Below are 14953 nucleotides of genomic sequence, written 5' to 3' on the forward strand. Positions count from 1 at the left end.
ATTTGAGACGAGACATTTTGGCTTCATATATCTGTATTTGATTCACATTTAAATTGATTCCCAACTTTCATTTAGCTTGTTGCATTATTATTTCATTGATTTTCTCCTCCTCTTCCATTGCATGCTATCCTATCATAAATAACTAACTTTAGGTTTCTCACAAAGGGGCCTCATTTGAAGTGGGTCCATCTAGTTTATTTCAATTTAGTTTCTCTATGGCTTCATATTTGTATGCTTTGAGTTTGGAACTCTACATTAGAGTTGCAACAACTGGTCATGACTATGGTCCAACATTGAGCAAGAGTATCATGTTTTACGAGGCCCAGAAATATGGAAATATTCCTAGAAATCAAAGAGTCATCTAGAGGGATGATTCTGGTCTACATGATGGATCAGCCAATGGGGTGGATCTAGTAGGAGGGGATAACACAATGCTTGTGACAATGTTAAATTTGGCCTCCCAATGGAATTCATAATCACCATGCTCTCATGGAGTGTTATTGAATATGGCAAGCAATTGGCTAGTAGTGGTGATTTGGGTCATTTGATGGAGGTTATTAGATGGGGGATTGATTATTTGCTCAAGGCACATACAAATCCTGATGTATTGTATCAAGAGTTGGGTGATGGCGACTCAAACCATTATTGTTGGAAAAGGCCAAAAGACATGACCAAACCTCACTAGGCATATAGAATTGATGCAAACAATCCTAGCTCAGATCTCGTGGTAGAAATAGTGGCTACAATGGCTTTTGCTTCAATTGTTTTCAGGAACTCTAATCTCGCCTACTCCAATGAGCTTCTCAACCATGCCAAGTAACTTTTTACATTTGCTGAAAAGTACAAAGGAAAATATGACAACAACATTATTGTTGCACAAAAGTATTATGCCTCTAAGAGTGGATATGAAAATGACCTTCTTTGGGCAACGACATGGCTTCATGAGGGTACTGGAGATTTGTCTTACTGTTACATGAACTATGTGATTGAAAATGCCACTTCTCTAGGTGGAACGGGATGGAAAATGACTAAATTCAACTGGGATTTCAAGTATGCGAGAGTTCAGTTCCTAGCCTCAAAGTCCCTCATGCAAGGCAGAGGTGGGAAGAGTAATTTTTCTCTACAAAACTATCAGGAAAAATCAAATTTTTTGATTGTGCGTGCTTGTAGAAAGGAAATAGGAGTGTACAAAAAACTCTAGGCGGCCTCTTGTTTTGGAAGAAATGGAACAACATCTAGTTTCTCTCCTCATAGTTTACTCTAATTACCTCACTATTGCTCGCAAAAATCTTCAATGCTTGGGTGAAGTTGTGCAACCCTCAGAGCTTCTATCCTTTTCTCAATCTCAAATAGATTACATCCTCAGAGACAATCTGAGAGCCACAAGTTACATAGTTGGCTATGGTAGCAACTAACCTCATCCAATACACCAGAGAGCTTCATCTATCATATCTTACAAAGTAAACCCTTCATTCATGCCCTGCAAAGGGGGGCATGCCACTTGGTTTAGCAGCAAGGGAATTGATCCCGATGTTTTTCATGGTGCTATGGTTGGAGGGCCTCATCAGAATGACAATTTTGTGGATGAGAGACACAAATATGAACAAATGGAACCAACTACCTACAACAATGCCCTTATTGTGGGTGTCCTGGCCAAGCTTCATGCTGGTGGAATCTTAAACTAACTTCTTCCCATTGTTGTTCTTGAACATGTAAGAAAACCCAAACCATCTCCTACTCTATTCCAAGCCTCTCCTCCACTGACACCTAAATATTACTCTCCACTTGTTGTATCACAATTGGTTACCCCATCTTGGAGTTCTCGAGGTCAAACTTACTACAAATATTCTACATTGATAACAAACAAGTCCAAGAAAACAATGAATAACATCAAGCTCGCAGTTCAAATATTGTATGGCCCTATTTGGGGTCTGTCTAAAACAGGGGGCTCTTCTTACAATTTATGGCAATCCCTTGTTCCTCGTCAAAGCTTTGATTTTGTCTACATTCAATGCAGCTCCTCAAGCTAGCATCTTTGTTCAAAGCTATGATATGAATTGATCTAATATGTAATCCTTGTTAGGAAAAGATTTAGTATTTATATTTCCTAGTAGAGATGTGTTGTAATACCCTGTAGCAAAAAAATCCCTGATTAAAGATGTGTTTTTTTTTTCCCTTCATTCCGTACATAAATCAAGACCCTTCCACCACCAGCCTACTAATTTTCCTTTGGGTGAATTTATTTCCATCAAACCTTGGAGAGAGACAACTAACCCCTATTAAAACTGGTTTGTATAGTGTGATACAAAAACATATTGTACTCCATTCACCCGTCCATACCCCTTCCAAAACCAGTCAACTAATTTTCCTTTTCAGTGCATTTCTTTCCATCAAACCTTGGAGAGAGAGCTAAATCCCATTTCTATACAGTTTGTTGCACAAACATATTGTACTCTAATCCCGAAACCCTGGTGTTGATTAATAAAAATTATGTTAGTATACTCTAGGTTGGCAAGGATAATGAAGTCAGGAGATAGAAATGTGTTAGTACTCATCCTTCAACTCCTTGGTTTTTTGAATTTTTATTAGTATCAGTTATGTTTATGTGATATATTGTAGTAGTTCAATTTTATTTGTTGGTTGTCTGTCATATATATACAATTTGAGAGAACAGTATCTCCTGGGTTCAACATCTCTCGACATATTATTGTCTAAGATTTAAAGAGGTAAAGATATTTAGGAGTCCTACCATAAGGTAAAGTATCTCTAGTTAAATTTTTCAGCAAACATATGTAATCTGGTGAAGGTATTGTGTTAAGAATATATAATAAAAAGTAGTGAATTTTTGCAACCATTTTTACCCCCTCTAAATAGAGGGAATTCAGCAATGTGCTCAATACAGATTGTCATTAAGATCCAAATTTTCATACCTAGGAAGAATATTCCATATCACACAGAAATGAAAATCCAAATTTTAAATGGAGTTATATTTAGTTCCTTATTGTGAACTTGAAGCTACCAAGAATGGAATATGTTGAATAGCACACCTGTGACACATATTGGTTGATCTACCTAAAACAAGAAAGAGGAATCCATGGATTTGTGTATAATGACCTATTTCAAACATTATTACAAGCCTGTAGGATAAAGGAAGATCAGATTAAGAAACTTAGAGAACAACAGACCTCGTTGTAGTGGTGTTGGATTGCTTGTTTCTAGCACAATAACTTTTGGAGCTATGACCAACAAAGGGAACTTGAACCCTAGATCTAGAGATTCTATGTGGATGTTGCGGGTTAGAAATAGGCTTTCAATTCTGGAATAATTTAGTTGCATTTTTAATCCATATTTATTGGTTAGTTTTGTTAGTTGTTAGAAATCACCATTGAAAAATTAGAAATACTGGGTGCTGAAGCATAGGGTTTATCCTCGAGCCAAGTCATCTGGCTCATGTTTGCTTTCAAATTTGGTAACAAGGAATTCAAAAAAACTATTCCCATTCAATAAACTACATAAGTTTTGTCATGAAGTTTGAGAAAAAAATATTATTCAAAATTTAAAAACATACATTGATAATATTCTCTTTTTTTTCCAAGGAAAGAAATCGATCTCCTTCTCAGCCTGAAGTCAAGAGTGAGGTTTCTGCTACCGGTGCAACCCACAATTATACTCACTTAAGAGTGCTTTTCTCAGGCTTGAAGCCATTACAACAATATTATCAAATCTCATCATGTCACTGCCAGGGATTTGAATTGGGTGGCAAGAATAATAATTGTTCTACCCAACCACCTGAGATAACCCCAATTGACATACATGATAATATTCTATGCACTAGTGATTTTTATTTAAATTTTATGAATGAATTTAAATTTAATTGAATTTTATAAATGATAAATTTGAACTTGATCCACTGAATTGAATCAAATAAATTTACCAAATGCAATCAAATTTATTTGTTGGGTCATGATGCTTTCCATATTCTGAATTTTTCCAAGCATTCTTCTACAATGAAATGTCAAACTGTTCAGTTGAGTCAAAGGCTAATCTAAAGACTCTTTTCTTGGCCTTCAGGTAGTCTCATGCCCATTTTAATATTATCTATATACCATATTTTATGTTGATATAAGCAACATTTTTCAAAAAAAAAGAATTGTGGTGAAGTCAGTGACTAAGCCTGAGAGAGAAAAGAAACACCATTGTTTGTTCCTCCTTGTCCACACATTCTAGAATTTGGTGGTAAATATAATTACAGAATGTAAATAATACTATTATGTAGTTTTAGAAATGTATATTTTAGTTTATTAAACTCTCCCTTATGCCAGTGCATTGAAATCCAAATTATCTTCTTTAATCTTCCATCATGGAAGGAATTTATATGCTTTGGAAAACATTTTATAGGAGTTCAATATTGTTGTTACTTTCTTGTAGTGGGACTAGAGAATGGGTAGTTGTTCACTAATCATATATCGTATTACCTTTTTTTGGAATTCTTGATTCAGTGGTGTCGAACAATGTTTGTCATAAGCGCTGCAATATTTTTCTAAGAAAAAGTTGCAATCCTTGTAATATTGAGAGGGTGTCACGTCTAGATTTTCAACATGAAAGTTTTCCATTTTTTTGTTTATTACCTATCTTATTTACAACCTTTTTTATTTTCATTCTAATTTACAACCTAGCCAATCTACTGATGAATAGTGGATGCTAATGCAAGAATTTCAACTCTAGGCTACACATGGCAATGGTCAAGCTGCACCTTCTTTTAGTCATCTGAATACTTATTTTTCTAATCAGATGGTCTCTTCTCCATCTCATAATTTTTCTAGTGAACACCAACAACACCATATGCCACAACCACACAGTAATATGCACCATTCTCAATTGCAAAATCCCAATCATAATCCATAAGCCTATATGCTTCACCAACAACTACAGCAACAATAGGGTCAGCAATATCTCCAACAACAACAATTTCCTCCAAATGGATCCCCACTGCCACAGTCCCAACCACACCCACTTTCTCAAACACCGCATACAATTCCACCTCTCCCTAATAACTCTCATCCACAACAACATTCAATGCCACATGTGCTTTAGCACCAACATGCTAGTGGTCCCTAGCAGTCCAAATCCCAGTCATCCCCAACTTTGCAGCATCAACCACCCCAGCAATCTGCTATTTCATCCCTTACTCCATCTATGTTGCAAAATGCACAAAAGCGACACCTAAGTCTCCCTCAAACACCCAGACAATGTTCTCAAGGTGTTGGCTAATTGAGCTTGCAACCAAACCAAGTGCAGAAGTTGCATCAACAACAACCAAAACATCAAGAACAATCGCAACAACACAAGCACCAACCACAACATCAGAAGCAATAACAAAGTCAAGTATCAAAAGGTTTGGAAAGGGGGAGCATTATAATTTAGAACCAGTCTGTAGAGACTGGTCAAGGAAATGAGCCTGAAGGGTTCGTACCTAGAAATTAAAATGCTAAAAAAGGGGAGAAAATGGTGTTGATAGCACCTGGAGAAATAATTTTTACTCGTCCAAGTTCTCTGCACTCAAGGAAACAAGTGATACACTCAAGGGATGATATGGAAACAAGGACAAGGTCTTGTGTAGGTAGCAGGTATCCTGTCTCACACTTCAACCATTTTTTAGCATCAAAAAGGATTTTTACAACTGTTAGATACCTATACCAATAGGTTTCATATTTCATGATTGGCAAAGAAAGTTCCAAATATGCTCTGCTTTGGTGATGCAAAGATCCCATATTTCCAAGGGAATGCAATATGTGTACATAGCTTGATGTTAACTGAATTTGGATGGATGGTCCAACAGCCTAATCTGGATCATGCCATGTTTCAATTTTCTGTTGTAGATTAGAGAAAGAAATCTGTCCAAACAGTTCAATCTTGGCAGATAAAGTAGTTAGGTAGAGAATGGAGGTTCCCAACTGTTTAATCTGGGGCCTTGGAAGCAATAAGGCTAGCCTTAGATAGAAAAATCAAAAGAAAAAAGCCAAAGGAAAAGAAAAGGCACATAAGGGTTTGCAAGTCTAAGTGCACCCTCCTTGGAGTAACAAAAAATGCTAGGCAGTAGATGGGTAGGTAGATGGGGTTGCAGAAGCATAGTTCCTTTGTCACTGGCTCAAGCAAAGGAAAAACATGGTGCCAGTGCAGGTCTCTTATTCAGCAGTTTTGCAACAGTACAATGAAGCATGTCTAACTCCCTGATTACCCCCCATTATACTCATTACTAACATCCCAATACTACCTATGTTCATGGAAGAAGTCAAAGTCTTGTGTTGGTTCTGGTTTCTTTAAAAGCCACATTTCTTGTGTAAAATTCTTTTCATTTTGATCTACTTCCTGAACTAAGTTGATTTCATATAAACTTAGTAGTTTTTCCCCCTTATCCACCTCCTCCACTCATATTAACTCCTAACTTCTTATTATCTAAATCCCCTATGTTCCCCTTTTTCCCTACTATTATAAACACTATGGTGTATAAACCCCAAGCAATGTATAAATATTCCCTCCCCCTGGCAATTATAGCCATATGCCCAAAAACAGGGATTAAATTGACCTCTGGTCAGTCTAATAACCTAAGCCCTACCCCTTGTTCCCTTCACAACCCTCTGAAAAGATTTACCTGTTTTACTTGCAAAAGGCCTTGTAAAAACCCGCTATTACCCCTAACCCGCGCTATTAGAAAAATACACTAAAAAACCCATTTTTCCGCTTTATCCAAAGTCTTGTTGCCATGCGCCTTTCCACAAAAAACATTGGAAAAACCCGCAAGTCTGCCAAAACCCAAAGTTCCGCCTAGGCGCGCATTTCAAAAAATATATTTAAATATTCCTCGCCCGTTGCCGTATCGCCCTGACAACTTGCTCTCCCGCCAGCCGTCGGATTTGGGCTTTCCCATCCAACGGCCCTCATCAATTTCGGAGCGGCCCCGCTGTACTGCCGTTAGCTTCCAAAAAATGACGTCCGCTGACATATACACGGGGGCACGCGTCACCATACTACTGGATCGGGCCAGCCTCTAACAATCCCGCTTCCGTATGAATAGCGATCCGATATCATACCGCTTACCACTTCCGGTTTTCTGCTGACCGGTCATGCCAACGTCACGCCACCTCACCGCCGCATCAGCACCCCCGCCCGACATCGCTCCGAGCTGTCACGCCACCTATGCAGTCCCCGTGGACCACTCACAGGCCGCCACGTCAACCGATGACGTCACCCGACCCTGACCCCACCTGATGACATCATGCTGACGTCATCCAAATTTTCGCGCCAACGCCCAAAAGTCTATATTTGGCCGAATTTTGCCATTTTTGCGCATTTTCATATGTTTTTCTGCTCTGCCTCCTGCATGTATTTTCACGTCCTTTGCTGCCGCACCTTACCAAGACCATTCGGAGCTGCTGTTACACAGAATTCGACTGCAACCAAGCTCAAATACCGCCATTAAACCAGGTATTTGTCAATTCCCCAACGGCGCGCTCTGTTTCATCCTGCATTGTTAAGAAACCATTAAAAATTGATCATTTTCCCTGGAGAAATAGGCCTGCTACGCCTTAAAACCAATTCCATCACTTTCTAACCAGCCAATTGTGCCCAATTACACCCCTGTTGCTCTGAAACAGGCTGTAATTCAGCAAATTACCTAACCTACCGCGCAGGACGGTATTTCTTCCAGAAATAGTCGAAATTCAAACCCAAATTCACTTATAAAACATGGATACACCAGTAGCACCTGTTGCCCTGAATGTTGCTCCATTGAATGCCCCCAGAGAGAGTTGGAGTGGAAACCATTAGCAGATCAAGATTACCAAATATCAGAGGAAATGCTAATGCATAGCAAGTATCACATTCACTTGCTAAATGAATTGAAACTCAAGCATGATAGTGGAATGGATATATTGGGCATTTGGGACTCTTTCCTCCCCATCTTCAAGCTCCCTCAGGTCAACCAGTTCCCTGACCTAATCCACTGATGTGCTGACTGCTATGACCCCACTCAGAGGGTTGTGCTTGACCCTTCAGGCGCAGTTGTTTTTTATGTCACCCCTGCAGCCATCAGAGAGATGTTGAACTTCAAGACTGATAAGAAATTAGTTCCTTTGTCACTATTGGATCTGATAAAACAAGGAGCTAAACTGACAGATGCTCAAATCACTAAGATAAATCAATTGTTCATTGATTCAACCTCTGAGACCATGAAGTACCCTCCCATTCACCATGTATACCTGAATCAATTGGGCAGAGACCTTGCAGACATGATTAGTCCCATACTGGGCTATAATTCAATAGAATTTGTTGATGAAACTGTGCTGGTGATGATGGCCATGTTTTCCCCTGGTAAGCCCCCAATCTGTTATGACTATGCCACTTACATCTCCAATAAAATACATGAGCAATTGATAGACTTGGCAAGAGAAAGGGTGTTCAGATACACCTCCTATATCTACCATTTAATCCTATACTATCAGCATGAGAAATTTCCTTTTCCTGTGAAAAGAATGGATGCACAAGGCAATCCAAGGTCAGTGGTCTATTGGTCCTCTGCTTTCCACTGCAGATCTTATTCCCCATACACTTATTGTGAGTTTATAGACCTCTTCATCCACCCAGCCATGTCTCTGCTTCTGAGCTCACCTCCTCCAAGACTAACTGATGAGATGCAGAGGATTCTTCAGTTGTCCAAGGTATACAGCATTGGGGATTGGTATTTTTACCAAAACCACACAATTATTAGAATATATGGGTGTGAGTTTCCCCCATACAGATTTCCCAGATATGTGCCTATGAGATTGTTTGCCCTCGAGTATTTCAGGCAATTTGGGAATGCTGATGTACTCCATTTTTCAAGCAGGGGCAAGAAAGCACAGCTTAAAGTTAGAAATCAATTAGGCCACTTCATTTACAATAAAAGGGAGGAAGGTTGGCAAGAGGCAGATAGAATGCTAGAAAGCCTTGGCTTACAGACCAGTTTCCTTTGGAAACCATACGACCCCACTCATTTCATAAGCTTAAGAAGGATCAGATATAGGCTGGCCAGTTATGGTCACGTAAGGTTGCCTCACATAGAAAAATATGCAAATCAACTAGAATGGAGGGAAGGCACCTTAGAAGAAGCTACTACACAAGAAGAACTAGCTCAAAGAGGAATAAGAAATCTCCAAAAGTTGGCTGACTTAGAGCTTTGTTCACAGGTATTTTCTCTTCCAGGCACTCAAGTGGGAGCAGCTGCCTCATCATCTACAGCTCCACAAAAGGCAGCCCAAGCCCCAATTACAGCAGAAACTTCAGCCAAGGATAAAGGCAAGGAAACAGAACAGAAATCAGCCCAAGAAGAACAGCCTGAAAATCGTCCTGAACAGCAGGAAGAAATGGCAGAGGCTCCTGGTCCTAATGATGAGCAAACGCAAGAAAAGGAGGCCTCAGTGCAGAATGTTACAGTGGAGACTTCGGTGCTCCAAACCCCTACAAATGAAGAGAGGGGTAAGAAGAGAGATAGAGAGGAACAGACTCCCCTTAGCACCGCAACATCACAGCAAGGGGAAAAGAGACAAAGGCTCGATCCTTTCTCAGAGGAGGAGATGCCTTTTGGTCAAACACAGATGGGTCCCCCCAGCACAGAGGTATCAGCTAGCTCATTACAGCAAGAGCAGCAAAGAACACTTGGAGGAGAGGTCAGCTCCTCAGGGCAACAAAGAAAGGGTGAGTCTAGCATAAAGAAACAATTCATAGACATCAAGACCATAAATGAGCCATTGAGGTTACAGCTATACAACCACTTGTTGAAAATGGCTCCTACAAACCAGCAGAGGTTGATGTCTGCATATGATGTGCAAGAGGGAAAAATGATAATGAGCCATTTCAAGCCCACAGCGCTGCAGCCACAGTCTGCAGTTGATTATATAAGAACAAACTTGGAAATCTTGTCCAAGGAAATCTACCCAATGGATCAAATTGAATTGCATAAACAGACGGGTGAGATGGTGTATGCTACCCTAGCAGATAATACATTGGTAAATTATAGATTGCAGAATTCTTTGAATAATACCACTGCACAATTGGAGTTAGAAAAGGCATCCTCCCAGGCTAAAGACAACAGGATCAGGTCTCTGGAGGATATAATCATAGAGCTTGGGCATGACCCAAAGGATCCCAAAGTTGTGCAGGCACTGCTAAAAGAAAGAGATGCAGACATTGCAACTCTAAGGAAGATGATAAAGATCCCAACAACCTTTCACCCCCAAACAGAAGAGGTTGCTCAGCAGAGGAAGGACCAGGATACAGCAACATTGCTGGTAACACTGCACAAACAGTTGGTGCAGACTGAAGAAAAATTAGTAGAGACAGAGGCTGCATTGCAGGCAGCCCTGCAGCAGAAAGAAGGAGGCCAAACATCTCAGCTCCCTCCACAAGTAATCAACCTTGAGGAACCCCCTCAAATTGTCACTCCTCCTACAGAGCAGACAGTTGAGACAGCTCCATCAACATCAACGCCAGCACCAACATCAGAGCAGGCTCCAAGCCTTGATATGCAGAAGTTGATGAATGAAATTAAAGTCCTAGAAGCCCAGATGGCAGAGCTGAATGAAGCCAAGGAGAAATTAGCCACACTTAATGAGAAACATGATAAATCTAAGCAACAGGTGGCAGAAAAGACAAGGGAAGTAAGGACCTTGGAAAGAAAAATCAAAGAGCTAGAGAAAGACATGGCCATGGGCAAAGCAATAACAGAACTCAAGAAAATAATATGGGCAAAGATTGGTCAATCAATCACAGACCAATGGCAATATATAGAGACCATCCATGAGCAAATGGATTTGTTGGGCAAGGCTTATGCAGAAAATCAAAAAGCCAGAGCTGCTCTAGGAAGTATGCCAGATATAGCTACTAGAATGATCAATGTGTTGAACAACAGAACTGGCATACAGTTAGCAAACTTGGGTATCAGAGATAGAACTGATACAATTTTGATGATCAAAAGGGTACTCACCCTCAGAAACTATGTTCAGGCTCTAGAAAGAAAGTGTCAGGATATTCAAGCAGAGGTAAATACTTTTGGTGCCAAGATCACGGCATTATATGACAGGGGACTCCCCATGTTGCTAAACAGCGCAGGAAGGCTATCTTCTCATGAGCAATATGCAAAAAGAGTCAACAACTACATCACTGATCAGTTGACTCCCTCATCTAGCACTTCGGAAGAAACTGGGCCGACCACAAGACAAGAGCTGTATGATAAACTAGAAAATCTGTTTTATATAGAACATGAAATCAATCATCTGTTTGCAAGCCCCCTAATTACTACAAATATATAGATGCAGATGAGACACTCCATAAAATGCAAAGGCATCAGTTGCCCACTGATCAATGGTGGACAGATATGATAAGGATTTTGCTGTGATTTGATAAAATAAATTAATCAAATGCGTTTTACAGCAAGCAGAGAATGAATAAAGAAGTCACAGATCAGCAGCCACAAGTCAACAATTGCAGGTGGGCATCCCAAAGGCATCAGGGCCTCAACGTGTCATCTACAGCAGCCGTCATCAGCAGGAGCCATCCAAGAATTAACGCAGCCGGCCCTTGGGCCCAAAAGTCATCATCAACTGACAAACAGCAAACAGCTGTTATATGCCTTTACTACAGGCTTTTATTTTTGTAATAACTTCACTGTACAAAGTTGGTAGAGACAGTTATTGCTCAATAACTTTCGCTCTAGATATTTTACTTGATATTTTTGTATAAAATCTCCCCCACGCAGTTGATTCAGGGGTTGTTGTTTCTTGTTAAAAAAGGAGAACTCGGCTGTAATCTCTGGAGGAATAATACAAAGAAAGCTTGGAGTTTACAGAAATTTGGTCTTACTGATGCATGTTGTCTTGGAACCATTGAATGCTACAGGATTCTAGTGCTATGTCTTAATACAATAAGTTTTCTCTATCTCTGTTAATGTTTTGTCATCTGTTTAACTCATATCTCTCATATGTTGCTCTAAATCTAGGAAGAAAGAAAAAGAATAGCTCAGGATTTGTCCATGGAGACACCCTGATTTCAATCTTTCTTTACTATAAATGTTTTCTACAGGCTCAGCTGTTTAATTGGAATTCTTAACTGCTCTAATAAACCCTGAATCTTTCACAGTTCCTATTTAGTAATTCATGTATGCTACTAAGTAGAAATTGCTGCTCAAATTGTTACCACACTGTCTGTAATTCCATCTCCCACTGTTTCACTCACTAATCAGAAATTATATTAAGAATAGTCATCTAGCCCTGCAGTAAAACTTTCTCCATCACAGGTACCAGGACTGTCTCAGATTTCTGACTCCAATTGCCCAATGGACTAACATCTTCCAAACCTTTCATGCCCTTCTCACAACAACAGTTCACAACCAAAACTTCAAACAAAAAACTGAAACTTATAACTAGCCTAAAATCTTCACAAAACAGAGCGAAAACTTAAAGAGAGAGCCCTCTCTGATTACAGGTAGCCTAGGACCTATAATCCAAAGCTTGGTTAGTGGTTACCCTGGCCGTATTCCCTTGGGAGTCAAAGGGAACAACCTGGGTGTTAACAACAACTATCATCAGTAAAGAAGTAGTCTCAGGTTTCTTTATCCACGGAAAACCACCAATCATCAGTGCCATTTCCAACTAGTGTACAACCACAACAATAGGTGCATATATCACAATAAGCTTCATATTCTTCCATCCCTCCATTAGTTTCATCATCACAATAACAAAGTTAATCAACGCAATCCCAACAGGTTGTTCACCAAAAGCTTCTACCTCATCAAACAAGATTTGATGTTGGAATACAACCATCCCCTCAACTAAGAAAAATCTTTGTACAATAATAGGATCAGACTACTTCTTAACTACCATCTCAATAGGACATGTAGCATTTCAAGTTGGGTTTAATGTGGGTAGCCTATTAAGTACAATATCACCTAGTCCTATTGTACCCCTTACTTTTGCTATGAATTCAAATGCCACTGTTGTAAATACAACACAGTGGAAAGCAGGGCAGAGCATATCACAAACAAGTGTGCCATATAAATTATCTAATCATAGTAGTGTTTCAGGCACTCAGATATCTCCAGCCAATTCAACAGGGACATTGATCACCCCATTAAATGGAATTGTTGTAGTGCCAACACCCACTACTTCTGGCATACTATCTCCAGAGATAAATATCACAAGACTACCTCAACAACAGTATGTAAGTCCACTTGGTCTATTCCATGGTCAAAATGTGGGAGCCCATCCAGCAATAAGGGCAAGGATGTCACCACAAATGGGTTCTCAATGGAAAACTCAACAGTCACAGTCACAACAACAACAACAACAACGATAAGGGCACAATGGAATGCAAAGTTCCATGTCCAGTAGTTTAGGAAGTCCATATATGGAACCTCCAACTTCTGAACTAATGTAATGATATTGGGAGGTGGCATAAGTGTCAAATTTTAATACCAAAGAAGTTCTTATCTATGCTAGGTGAACAAGGCTCTGGCCCATGCATGTGTACCATATTGTACAAGTATACCTTTTCAAGCTCCAAGGCAACTGATGTGTGAATATTTGATACATTAGTTTTTCATGGAGCTAATTTATAAATGTTTTTAGTTATTAAGTTCCATTTGTTTTTTCATAAGGTAAAATTAAATCCCTATATACTTCTTGTGGGTGCCTTCACAGTGGAAAATGGTCAAATCACAGAAGGTATTTTCTAATGGTTCAATGCATGTCTTGTTAATACAGTTGAGGCTAGCACATGCTGGACATTTCCTTGGGAAAGTGTTGTTGCTCTCAGGTAACTATTTCTCTCTTTATGATGAACTTGATCCCTGAAGATATTTTCAGGAGCTTGATATTGATAACATGTCAGTTATCAGTTCTACTACAGACTGCCCAAGATTTCCTTGCAGTAATGAAATTCTTGTATTTCTATCATTCTTTGTATTTTACAGTAGTTTAATCTGGACAGGTAGGACTTTGGTAAATATGCACCTTGAGCTAGATAGATATCCAAGCTAGGTGATATGGAAATATTTCAATTTTTGGTTGGTTTATTGTTTCTTCATCTAATTTATTTTTGTATAATTTCTACTTCTCCAGCTAGATTGTAAATTTTCCAATAGAAATATTCAATTGATAGGAAGCTCAAAAGTCTCTTTGAGCCCTTTTATGTAATAAATGTCCATTCAAGAAATGTTTCTTACTTGGTATTTTGTCAATTCAAGAATATTTGGTGTTCTTTGTCTCCTTGTGATCTTTATGTTTTGGTAATTGCTAGATGAACATAACATAAAACTTAATAAGAAGCCAAAAAAAATTCACAAGTAATTACCAGGAAGAGAAATCAAACCTAATTTATTCTATACTTGGTTTCTTAACATGGAATCAGAGCTAAGGTTAAAGGAAGGGAGTTAGAAAATCACATATTGTTGGCATATTTAAAGATATCATGAAAACAGTTATCTCCCTCTCAAGACACACAAGGACCTCTATTATTAACAATATGGAAAGTAACAAAATTCTAGAAGAAAGTGTATCCAACAAGAAAAAAAAAAGTGTATTCAAGCAAGGAGTCTTCTCTACTCTCTCTTAGGTCTAATTCATCTTGTACAAATTTTGTGCCATTCACTTGATCAAGTCTATAGCATGGTTTTGAACTTGTGATTTTGTTTTAAAGTCTATTGATCCAAAATCTGCAACATCTGATCCAAGAAGTATGAAAAATATATATTTTTGTGATCCAAATTGTTATTGGTCTAATATTATTCTTTGTTTGGAGTTCAATCAAAAGAAAAATCCATGAAAAATAATTATGAGATACATAAGAAGGACCATATATTAAAATCATCTTTGTGAGTACATACATCTCCATGTATATATGAGTTCCGGTAGAAAATAATGCA

General features: G+C 38.9%; 1 pseudogene; it reads left to right on the forward strand.

The window, feature by feature from the left end:
- Positions 1 to 215: 215 nt before the first annotated feature.
- On the forward strand, positions 216 to 2061 carry LOC149206022 (endoglucanase 19 pseudogene; annotated as a pseudogene).
- Positions 2062 to 14953: the final 12892 nt, after the last annotated feature.

The sequence above is a fragment of the Pinus tabuliformis genome, chromosome 1_2, assembly GCF_031772625.1.
Source record: "Pinus tabuliformis cultivar Carrire ecotype Pingquan chromosome 1_2, CPIR1, whole genome shotgun sequence".
Classification (NCBI taxonomy): Eukaryota; Viridiplantae; Streptophyta; class Pinopsida; order Pinales; family Pinaceae; genus Pinus; species Pinus tabuliformis.